Consider the following 12708-nt stretch of genomic DNA (forward strand, 5'->3'; position numbering starts at 1 on the left):
CTCCCAGAACGCTGGGATCACGCCCTGAGCCGAAGGCAGACGCTTAACGACTGCGCCACCCAGGCGCCCCTAAATTGTTGTTTTTAAGCCACTGAGTAGTGAGGTGCTTTGTCATGCATCAGTAGATAGGGAAAACAATCTATAAATACAAATAAATATAAAATAAATACATACATCATTAAGATTTTTCTATTTTAACATTCACTAATATTAGATCAGAAGACGCCATGCTGTTGGCGTTGAAGATGGAGGATGTGTTATGAGCCAAGGAATTCAGCTGGTCTGTAGGAGCTGGAAAGACAAGGGAATAGATTCTCCCCGAGAGCCTCTAGAAGGGTGCTGTTCTGCCAACACCTGGATTTTAGCTTCATAAGACCCATTTTTTGGACTTCCGACACCCAGAACTCGAAGATAAGAATTCCGTGTTTCTTTAAGCCGCTAAAGCTCTACTAATCTGTTACAGCAGCTCCGTCACCAAACGGAGCATCCTACACGCGGCGTCTTACGGAATTCTCCCGACTATGAGGCAGGTCCTATTACCATCTCCATTTTCGAATTGAGGAAGCTGGTCCTCAGAGGGATGAAGGGACTTCCTCAGGCCCCACAGCTATTAAATGGCAGAGCCAGGGACCTATGTTGGCCCTGCCATTTATGGTTATGCTTACAAATACTGCTAGTATAGGATTTATGTGGACTTATGTAAACATACAGACATGGGTCTATGCCTCTGCCACGTTGCCATCTTTTTTTTAGTTGTTTGTTCCAGGGTTAACACTGTGACTGCTGTGGAAGTCCCCACCAGCCATAAGATGAAAACACCAGTTTTGAAATTACAAGGGTCACTGACTCATTAGTCTTTGTTGCTATTGGCACCGAAGCGTCTCATTTAAAAAGACAAAATTCACGTGGGGTCCGGGTGTGCCAGATGTAAACCCGAGCTGGAATTCTAGCACTCTGCCACCTACCTGCCATGCTACCAAGAGCGAGTCCTGTTCCCTGTCTGATGCCATTTTCTCATCTGTGAAATGGGAATTATAAAAAACACGATTGAGTGTGCTAATGGATGACAAGTGCCTGGTGCTTTGTAAATGTCGGTTTTGTACCTTTCCCCCTTTTCCTTCCTTGTCTCAAGTGTCCTAGCCAGCATCAGGGCCCATCGTTGTCCTCTCCAGCCCACCATGGAGGACTGCCTGCAGTTTGGTGGATCGTTCTCTATATGCCTTTAGCTTCCCACCTCTGGCACCTGCCTAGGGTCTGTGCTGGGCGTGCACACAGCAGGGCACAGGGGTAGTGCTTGAGAGTTGATGATGCCAGCCACAACCTTCCACCATTGAGAGATGGGCGTTGTTCTTACGTGTCCCGGCTCCCTTGCTCCTGCACTTCACAATTCTGAAGGGTACTCCACATCAGCTCCCAGAGGTCGCCACTGGGCCTGGCCCCAGGTGCCCATAAAGGGAGCCAGCTCACTGACACGCCTTTTGGTGGGGGTCCTCCCATCCCCATCTTGCTTCCCGACCCCCTCTTTGTTCTTTCTGAGATTGTCTCCCAAGTCCGCCACTTGCACCTGGGGGGTAGCCGCTGCTGTCCATAGTCCTTGGGTTTTACCATGTGCCCACCTTCTGTCTGCCCAGCCTCCAGTTGCTAGCATCTGCATTGTTCTGCGTGAGTTTGAGCTTGTTTTCCCTCTGGTTGTTGGAGTCAAGCAGGCTAGCAGTGCTGGAGAATTCGAGCTTCCTTCCTTTCCCCCCAGCAGCTATCACCCAATGCTTGGGAAGAGGTGCTGCATGGATACCCCAGTTCCCTGGTCACCCAGGTAGGATAACTCTGAGGCATGTGCTCTGCACTGACGGGATTAAGGTCCAGTTGCGCACTAGTAACTGTCTTGATAACTTGGTTGATTTCAGTGGCCCTCCCTTCCCTGGCTCACTTTCCTCTTCCCTATCGGTGGTGTGTCTTTTGCCTTCCAAATAAATTCTTTGTCCTGGAATCTTTGTCTCAGGGTCAGCCTCTGGGGAACCCCCAACTAAGATACAGGCCCTGCTGTTGGGGGTTTCCAAACTCAGATATCGATGAGATCCCATCGTAGTCTTGCGTTCAATCTCCCCCAAAGAACAGGGTGGAGCGAGGTGCTCTTCAAGCAAACAGCGCTCCCCTAGTAACTGCACTTGGAGCCCAAGCTGGTGACTCTTATTTCCTGGTCGGAGGGACCTCATCTTTCCTGTGGCATTAACAAGCCTCACGCCCTACCCTTGGGGACATAACTGTCCCCTGTATTTCGCCTGAACTCCTTTTTTGCATTTCACAAAGTTACTGAAACACAGAGCACGCTCTGTTGGTAGCTTTGGAAATGCCCCTTGGGTCTTTAGCTGGGGGTGGGGGGCCGGCATCTCTTGCAACTATTTAGTTCCTTTCTGCAGGTAGTCACACACATTTCAATGTTGGAAGGGAAGAGCCAGTTTGGCTCGATACTTTCATTTGCCAATCAATCAATCAATCAATCAATCTTGCAGAGTGGCTGATGGGAAATTCCGCAGCAACTACTCCCGACCATGACATTTTATGTTATTTTCCAAATTTTCCTTCTTTCCTACCGGCGAGTATGAAGGACGTTTGCGGGCTGGGGCTCCCCTGCATCTACTGCATTCCCTTCTGTGCCAAGAACCCACTTCCCAGGGTGCAACCACCTGAACCCTAAGTTCCTCCCTCCAGCAGGTTGCTGCCACGCCCCACCCCACAGCACGTGTGATTTCGCACCAGCCAATCACAATGGCCATCACGATTGGTTCGGGGAGGGGCTTGCAGTGCATCTGAGCCAGCAGAGCTCATCCCAGGATTTGTTCGGTGGCTACCAGGAGGCAGCTGTCTCTTGCTCCCTCTGTGAGCTTGGAGTGGATGGGACACTGACAAGTGAGCTTGACTTGCTGAACATCTCAATTCCAGAGAGGCTATATTTTTTTTCTTCACGAAACACTGCCCCCTACTGTGTTATGTTGCATCTCCCAGGAGAGCAGATTCCTTAATAGTATTTTATTTTATTTTATTTTATTTTATTATTTATTTAATTTATTTTTAAGTAGGCTCCACACCCAGAGTGGGGCCTGAACCCACGACCCTGAGATGGTGACCTGAGCGGAGACCAAGAGCCTGGTGCTCAACCAGCTGAGCCACCCAGACTCCTTCGTGGTATTTTTGAGCAGAGTTTGTAACTTTCCCATCCCTTGTGCTTATTTTAAAAAGCTCAGCCTAAAATAGTTCCAAAATCTGAGCAAATCTCTGATTTAAATCTTGTACTGCTCAGGATAACAGTTCAGCTGCTGTAATAAAAGCCAAAATAACTGGCTTGAACAAAATAAAAGTTTAATCCTCTCTCATGGAACAGTCCAAGGCTTAGTGCCTGGTAGGCCGTGGTGGTTCTACCTTGTCTGGGATTCAGACTCTTGCTATCTTGTTGCTTACCACCCTCAACATGTGACTTTCACTCTGTAGTCTAAAAGGGCTGCTGGAGCTCCTGCCATCATATCCATATTCCTTCTTACGAGTGAGAAAAGGAGAGGGAGAGGGCACTTCTGTGCCTTCCAACGGCACAACCCAGAAGCTTGCAGTCACGGAGTAGGGAATGCAAGCCCTGGTCTTCAGTCTCCTCCTCCAGTCTGTCCACTCAGTTCCATGACCTGTGTGGACAGCATCAAAGGGCTCTCCTGCCTGCTGGCTTCTGATTGGGTTTGACCAATGAGAGACATTGGCAGAAGACGGGAAGAAGGAAGCAGAGTAGGTCTGGGTATTTATTCCCTGGCTGTTCCATTGGTCACCAGGGGCTACTGTGTCCCTCAACTGAAGGTCACAGGTCCTTCCAAGTGCCTCTCTATAGGATTTCTTCTCTCCAGATCTGCCAACCATTTCCTTCTTTGCCCCTTCAGGCCTAGGTGAGAACACCTCCACCGTTTCGATCTAGGGGCTGGAGTGCCCCCAGTTACTACGTGGCAGTAACACGCCCTCTGTCACTAGCCTTGGGGTGTCGTGGCATCCCCGCAGGTTCCCTATACCCCAGCCGCACCTTTACAAACAGTTTGTTCCTAAACGTCTACTCCTGCTGGGACCTTGGCTGATGTGAGTTCTCTTCACAATCCCAAGCAATAGAAGCCTTTATCATCATCCCGATGTTACAGCCGAGACACTGAGAGACAGAGGTTAAGGGAACTAAGTCACAGAGCCAGTCAATGGCGGCACCTGTGCTTGAGCCAAGACAGCCTGGCTCTAGAAACCACGTTCTTTACCACTTCCTGAGACTTGGCTTCTTGGAAATGTGAGAAGGACTGCGTTGTGAATTAGCCCTCAGGTCATCATGAACCTGCTAAGGGTTTCTGTTCCTCATATATTTGGTGAAGGGCTTCAACCGGTCCAGGAGCTGCAAACCCAGATGCCTGCATGGGTCAAAAAGTGACATCAGCAGGGAAGTGGGCTGGGTCATTGCCACAGAGAGATATGCCTTCTCCTTTTTTACTTTCAACATTTGGCCCTCCTGTCTATCTTTCCTTTCCCCTCTAGCATAGAAAACCAGGCACAGAGATAACTCATTTAGATACTGCACTTGGCTGACAGTAACAGAGACTTGACTCCAGTGGCTTAAACAAATTAGAAATGCATTTCTCTTACACAGAACCAGTCTGGAGGTCCACATTCTAAGGGGGCGGGGAGGGTAGCTCCATGATGTTGTCAGGGATTCCATTTCCTTCCAACTTCAGCACGGAGATTCCCTCCTTGAGGCCACAAAATGGCTACTTGGGCTCCAGCCATGTTTGTAATTATAGGGAAAATGAAGGAGAATGGCAAGACACCAAAGGCCTTTCTTGGAAGTCCCACCATCATCTTCAATTTACAACACACGGGACCACTAAGGTGCAGCACTAAGGTTGGGCATTCTGGACTGAGTAACTCCCCCTTATGGGAGACTGCCCCGTCTTATAGGATGTGTAGCGGCATCCCTACCTCTACCCACTAGGTGTCAGTAGCACTCCCCCTCCCCAGTGGTTGACACCCGAAAATCTCGTCCCTAATTGAGAAGCATGAGGGCAGTCACAGATTCCAGAGAAGCTGGGAAATGTGATTTTTGAAGATCTCGCCACCCCCAATAGTGTAGGAGTTTCCATTAGTAAGAAAGAAGTGGAGATTAGTTATTAGGTTGGCAAATAACTGTCTTTGCTCCAAGAGAACATGTTCACTTTCCTCTTATTTCTACTAAAAGAGAAATGGTGACCTAAGAGTGATGATCCGCTTTGGTATCAGGGGTGATAGAGAAGGGTGGGGACGGTGGCAAACTGAGAACACAGGCCCCAACTAAAGAGGCCATTTTGCACCTTTGTTGCTGAAAGGGAGTATGGGACCAGAGTCACTAGGGCTTCTGAGTTTTTTCAAGAAAAGCTAGACATCCAGATTTTTAGATGCAAGCACCCATTTGTAGGTATTGGCAGCCAGTTCAATTTTTATAAAGATTTTTATGAGTGGTATTTACCCGGATAATAGTTTGCAGTGACTGGTATATATACGACTTTAAAACATACTATGGAAAATATCAAACAAACATACACAAAAATAGAATCATGTAACTAACATCTCGGTATCCACCTCAACAATTATCCACATTTTGCCAATCTCATTTTCTTTTAAATTTTATTTTTAAGTAATCTCTACACCCAACCTGGGGCTCGAACTCACGACCCTGAGATCGTCACGATCAAGAGTCACACTCTCTTCCAACTGATCCAGCCAGGCACTCCTCATTTTTATTCTCTCTCCTCAACGTGTTCTTTCTTTGCTCAAGTATTTTGAAGCAAATGGCAGAGCTCTTGTCATTTAACCAGTAAATATTTGATGATCACATTTTTTAAATGAAATCACCATGCTATTATCCCACCTACCAAAGTTAACAATGAGATCTCAGTGTGGACCAGATGATTTTTAAGGGCCTTCTAGCTTTGCCATTCTAAGCGTTATTAACTAATTCTCCTCCTTGTCTCCAATCATCCTTCTTCTTCTCTCTCTGCCCCTCCTTTTACACAGACAGACACACAGACATATATAGAAACACACGCAGAAGCACGTAGACAAACAGCACAAACAGAGAAATACGCACGGACCAACTCACAAAGCACCACACGCGCGCACACACACACACACACACACCCCTCTACCGCTTCTTGGGGAATAAAGCACACATCTTGAATTTAGACCCGCAAGCGTTTGAAACTGGGCTGGAGTCAGGGCCTGCCTGATTCCCACCCACATCCTGCCATCTCCCTCATGCTGACAAATGTTTGACCCTGAACTTGCACACTCACCCAGGCCTTCATTTTCTTTTGTGCAAAACACGGAGAACGATTCCAACTGGCCTCCGACAATGATGCAGGGAGGGACATAATTAAAGGATTGCACCCTCCTTGGGCAAGTCTTAAAGTACTTAATAATCATGGCGACAATAGCAGCAATGATGAGGTGATTATGGGCCCAGGCGGAAGCACGGCGGCGTAAACAGAGAGGCCCGGAAAGGGCTCTGTGGGACTTAATCTTCTGATTCCAGACCATCTTAGACCCACAGCCCTCCTGTCCCTGCAGCCTCACGCTCGCTGTCTATTAATACATGAAGATGTTTTGGCCGCCTGGCAGAAGAGGTTCAAAATCCAAATTCCCAACTCAAGCCATTAAGGGAGACAGATATTTTGCAGCTTGGTTCCTAAATTAGAAGATGATTTCTGGGTGTTTAAATATCTCCCTTTATCTCTGTACCATTTATGCTGCTGCTGACACAGCTCTGGGGCCTGGGTAGAGCCTGGGGTCAAGGGGAGGCCGGGCGATGCATTCTCTAGGTATGTCCTTGGAGATATGCAAAGAGGCCCCTGGCCGCTGCCGTGCTCTGCCCAGGACACTCCCAAAATACCCAGGGGACAGATGCTATTTTTGAGGCTCAGCTTAAAGGCCGTGGTGTGGCCCCCTCGTAATCTGGTTTCACTCTGAGCTTGCTTTCAAACAGCTCCTTCCTTTTGCCTTTTGTTCTTCCAGGAAACTTGGTTTCTCTTGGGGTTGCTTGAGTAAAATGTGAATTAGCTTCAGTCCTCCTGGCCTTTTCTGGAGAACCAAACCCTATTTTGATGTTAAAAAAAAAATTTTTTTTTAAAGATTTTATTTATTTATTTGACAGAGAGAAACAGCCAGCGAGAGAGGGAACACAGCAGGGGAGTGGGAGAGGAAGAAGCAGGCTCCCAGCGGAACAGCCTGATGTGGGGCTCGGTCCCAGAACGCTGGGATCACACCCTGAGCCAAAGGCAGATGCTTAACGCCTGCGCCACCCAGGCGCACCCCCCCCAATTTTTTTTTTAACACTTTGCTGTTTCTTTCCTATTATTGAGTAGAGAAAGTGGTAGCTAAGTGCTTAAGATAAAAACTTCAGAGGCCAGCTTTCGAAATCCAGTTCTTCCTGAGAGGCCACGAACTGGTCATTCCCAAAGTTCGGTTTCTGGCCCAGAGTCAACAGAAAATGAGGCATTTTTGTTTCCTGTTGTTCTGCCGTCTTAAATGAGTAGCAGAGGCTAACTCTCTTTGAAGGTAATTTCAGCTGTAAAATATTGTAAAGAAGTGGCCATTTTTATTCTGCAAAGAGAGTGAGATCATAATGAGGATGATGATGATAGCAGCCCTGTGTCTCCAGCATGGTGCTGAGCTTGCCCTGGCAAGTCTCATTTAATCTTACCCACAGCCCCGTGAGATATGTACAGTTGTTATCCCTGTGATGAGGAGCTCCACCTCTTCCCGGAAGCACTCCCTGACTCCAGTCCCATGCCCTTATTCCAGGTTGGATGCTCTGTCCTTTGGGCCATTGGGGTGAGTGCTCTTCCCATCCTCTTTGAAATGACTTGATTTCATGTCCTTGAGAGCAGAGCCCATGTCTTATTTGGCATTTGTATCCTAAGGGACCAGCAGATAGTAGGCATATAGTTAACACTTGTTGAATGACTTGAATTAAGACCTTGGGCAAATTACCTAATTTCTCTGAGCTGCAGTTTTCTCCTCTCTAAAACTGGGCTAACAACAACAATCATAATAGTGAATATTTATTCACTGAGACTTCATGTGGCAGAAATGGCTGGCTGCTGTCCCAATCCATTCCTTATTAACAGACCCTGATTTTGTTCTAGGCAGTGATGTGTCTCCCATATAGCTAGGGAAGAAGCAAGCAGAAGTTGTTGGGTGGAGCTGATGGCACGTATACACCTTGTTTCCTTCTTCATTCTGCCTGGAATGTGGACCTGATGGCTGGCACTCTGGCAGCTATTTTGGTCCATGAGGAAATCTTGCCGCTGGTGGAGCAAAAAGCTAGAAGTCTAGGACTCCGCTGACTGTTCATCATTCCAACCGTGGATACCACACCTTTTAATTTCTTAAGTACATGCACAGGGGTAGGGAGGGAGAGAGGGAGCTCTATCTTGTTTAAGTCACTTATGTGGGTTTTCTGTTTTATATGGCCACATCTAATTCTAACTGATAAGACTTGGTCAGGCCCCTGTTGAATGCTTATTATGCATTCAGTTAATCATCACAATGACATTTTTAGGCAGGCATCATTTTTTTTTTAAAGAATTTATTGATTTATTTGACAGAGGCAGCCAGCGAGAGAGGGAATACAAGCAGGGGGAGTGGGAGAGGAAGAAGCAGGCTCCCAGTGGAAGAGCCTGATGTGGGGCTTGATCCCAGAATGCCGGGATCACGCCCTGAGCCGAAGGCAGACACTTAACGACTGCGCCACCCAGGTGACCCTAGGCAGGCATCATTCTTATCACTTTTATTTTATAGATGAGGAGACAGAGGCTCAAAGGGATTTGAAGTAGGCTTTCTGCCTCCAGAGCCTGGACTCGTGGCTGCGACATTAAACTGCCTGCTTTACTGAGATCTTGTGATGGCTGTGGGAGCACTGTGCATGCTGTAAATCAGGGGACACATATTCACTCTCTCCCTCACCTACTCTTCCACGTATTAATTCACTGATTTAGTCAACAAACATTTACAGGGAGCCAACTCAATAAACTTACATTAGGTTTGGGTGTTATGAAAGAAACCGAGATGGTCATCTGCCCTCCAGGAGTCCCTCAGTGGGACGTTCTATTATTATTACTTTCCAGGGACAGGGAGTGGGCCAGGGTCCCATATATAGTGATGCACTGTATCACCCCATATGGCACCATCTACATAAACCATAATATAAAACCATATCATTTCCCCTAGAGTTGGGCAGTCTGTGACTTGCACAACTGTATGTGGCAGCCCTGTTAGTCACAGAGCTGGGATGCAAACTCCTGGTCTTTGGGCTCCTATCTGGATGCCTTTTCATCTGCTCCCTGCAATATTTCGGTTTTCTCCCAGACCCATTTTACTGTGTGTTGATGCTGGTCCCTGTCTTTCATGCTGGAAGTGCTTCTCAGATGTCAGGGACTCTTTGGACCTCTTCATATTTGAGAGGGAGGCACTAAAAACCGTTTGGAAGCTCCATGTGTTTCGCTATAATGTGGCTGGGCTGTGAGCCAGCTTTTTCATTCTGGGACCCAAATGTCATTATCAATCAGTCTTTTTGCTGAGGAGGTCCACTTCCACCTCTCCATAGAGGGTTCCTGATGGAGCCAGGCTGCCTGTGTTCTGGAAGCTGAACTAGGGAAGGGACCTGGGTTGGACCATTTTGTTTTTAGCTCCTGGCCTCATCCCTACCTTCTGCAATGACTGACATCCCTAATGCCCACCTCCTCTCTATCCCAGTGTCTCCAGAAACTAGTCCCCAGACCTCTGTCAAGAGAGACGGGCAGTCACCTGGCTGCACAGGCTGGTAGAGGGGATTGAGGGCCTTCTTACCCCAACTTCTGCCGAGGCCCCTATACTCAGTCCAGCCCTGGTCCCTACCTTCAGAGGCATTTGGTGCCACCAAGACATTTTTTTAAATGGAAGACATGATTTACTGAATAAAATGTTGAAATGTAATTCGACATTCATTTAATAGGAGAAAAAGAAATGGTAATGAAGGAATTTTCAAAATTCAAATAAAAAATCTATCCCTACATGTATTTGTTTCTTTCATTTTTTCCCCTAAAGTTAAGGAAGAATGATTAGATAGATAATAAGATAATTGAAGCCTTAATTTTTTAATTATTTATTTCTGTTTTTAAATGACTGTGTTGGTTTTTGCTAAGATGACATTAATCCACTTCTTTTTCAACAATAGTTTTAAATTGAGGGATAAGAAGCATACAGTAAAGCGGCTAAAATGCTTCTTACATATGTTCATACCTGGGTAATTACCACCCATTCCTAGAAGATTTCTAAACCAATCGACCACTGCAAATTTCCCTTTCCTTCCCAGGCTATTCCCTCTCTCCCACCTGAGATGACCCCTATTGTGACTTTTATCACCAGAGATTAGTTTGGCTGATTCTTGAACCCTGTATGCATGGCATTATACTGGACGTATTCCTTGATGCCTGGCTTCTTTTGCTCAGTTATGTCTGTGAGATTCATTCATGCTGTTGTGTGGATCGGCAGTTTTCTTTTTCATTATTTGAGCCTATATCTCCTGTCATCCCTATCTATCTGTTGTCTATCTATTATAATTTATTTATCCAGCTGCTGTTGAAGAACACTTAAGCCATTTCCAGCTTAGGGCCATTACGAATAAAGCTGCCCTGAACATTCCTGAACATGACTTTGGGTAGGCATGGGGCCCCGACTTGGAATCCATGCGGGACCTGCCCTTGTTATTCTGTGTAAGTCATGTCGGTTCTTCCTGGTTTCTCCCATTGCAGGCTCAAGCGCCCAACTGCCTACTTGACATTGCCAGTTAGATGTTTTACCAACCCCTTGACTTTAACATGCCCTCCCCTGGAATGCATCTCCATCCCAAGCAACCCTAGCCCCCTCCGTAGTCTTCCCAGCTCAGTCACCACGGTCACCACCTACATGTGAGCCAGAGATCAGGCTCCAGTCTCCCCTTGGCTTCACTGCCCCTTCCAGTGCCACATCCAACCCATGGATTCCAACTTGGAGCTGTCTTTTAATCCTGTCCAATCCTTACCATCTCCACCACCACCTCCAGGTCCAGCCCACCTTCTCTCTCCTGTGGCTAGATGTCCAGCCTCCTAACTGGCCTCCCTGTTTCCATCTTGCTTTCCTCCAACAATTTCTCCAAATGGTAGCAAGATGTTCTTAAAATGTGAATTGGATCATGTTCTCCTTTTGAATGTCTTCCCACTGCATTTGGACTCAAGACTAGAATCCTAAATGGTGGTCTACAAGGCTCTGTAGCATCTGGCTACCACCTGTCACATGTCATCTTTCCCAGGCACACTCTTAGTCCTTGGAATTTACTCCCCCCCCCAACCTTTTTTCTTTTCTTTTCTTCTCTCTCTCCTTTTTTTTTTTTTTTTTTTTTTTTACCTTGGGGCCTTTTGTATATGCTGATTCCTCCAGCACCTGGTTACTGGACCCTTGCATATCCTTCTAATATATTTTTCGCATGTATGAGCAAATGTGAATATAGATTCTTTTCCCCTCCACCCTCTTAAAATGTTACAAATGAGTACATGCTATACACATGGTTCTGCACAGTTTTGTTTTCTTAGAAACCCTGGCATGAGCTTTACTTACTAGTTCACACACAGTCACCTCTTTCTTTTATACCAGGGAACGCTATATGCTGCAGATGGACTGCCGTTTTTTTCTACCCTTTATCGATAGGCATTGCCCCCCCATCTTTTTTTGCTATTAAAAACAACACACAGTGAATAACTATATGTATGCCACTTAGCATATGTACGAATAAGCCTGCAATTTAAATTCTTAAAAGCAGAATTGCTAGGGTAACAGGTATGAGCATTTTAAATTTAATGAATATTGCTAAAGGCATTTTTGGGTTTTGGGTTTTTTTTTTAGTGTTTGTTTTGTTTTATTTTCATGTGGAGTTGCTCATTGTCTGATATACCAATACAGTGGATTGTCAAACTGGGATTTTTGTTAATCTAACGGGGTGGGGAATATCACATTTTTCTTATTATGTGTGAAATTGAACATCTTTTCATATGCTTACAGCCATTTGTTTTTCCTTCTCTGTGAACAATCTTTTTTGCCCATTTTCCTACTGAGTTGTTCATTTCTTTCTTATTAATTTATTGGAACACTTTGTATATTAAGTAAATTAGCCCTTTGTGATTAGCCCCAATTAGCCCCACTTGCCTTTTGGCATTTAATGTAGCAAGATTACTTTTAGCCATAAAGATTGTTTTTAACATTTTTATGCTGTGAAACTTATCTATCTTTCATTTTAGGACAGTCAGGCTTTGCTTCATTATTAAAAAGTTCTCTTACAGTCTGAAGTCATTAATTACACCAGTTTTATTTTACTACATTTGTGGTTTCACTTTATATGTTCAAGTCTCTGATCTGCTGGCAGTTTGTCCTGGTTTAGGTGTGGAGTGGGGATCCACCTGCAGTTTTTTTGTTTTGTTTTGTTTTTGTTTTTGTTTTTGTTTTGTCCCCTATGACCATCTCATTGTTCCTTCCTAATCCTCCTTCCTGGTTTAAATGTCATTTCCTCTCTGACCATCCTAGTCAAAGTCTTTTCCACCTCAGCCTGTCTGTGGCTTTAACAGAATTTACTGTAATTTGTAAGTTTAAAAACATTTG

At 45.7% G+C, this 12708-nt stretch overlaps 1 long non-coding RNA gene across 1 annotated transcript; it reads right to left on the minus strand.

The window, feature by feature from the left end:
• Positions 1 to 6620, minus strand: LOC117795652. The gene is made up of 3 exons (XR_004619738.1): positions 6336 to 6620; positions 966 to 1018; positions 1 to 139 (listed from the first exon to the last, which is right to left on the minus strand). It is a non-coding gene; the product is annotated as an uncharacterized LOC117795652 (long non-coding RNA).
• Positions 6621 to 12708: the final 6088 nt, after the last annotated feature.

Source organism: Ailuropoda melanoleuca, chromosome 13 (assembly GCF_002007445.2).
Source record: "Ailuropoda melanoleuca isolate Jingjing chromosome 13, ASM200744v2, whole genome shotgun sequence".
NCBI lineage: Eukaryota > Metazoa > Chordata > Mammalia > Carnivora > Ursidae > Ailuropoda > Ailuropoda melanoleuca.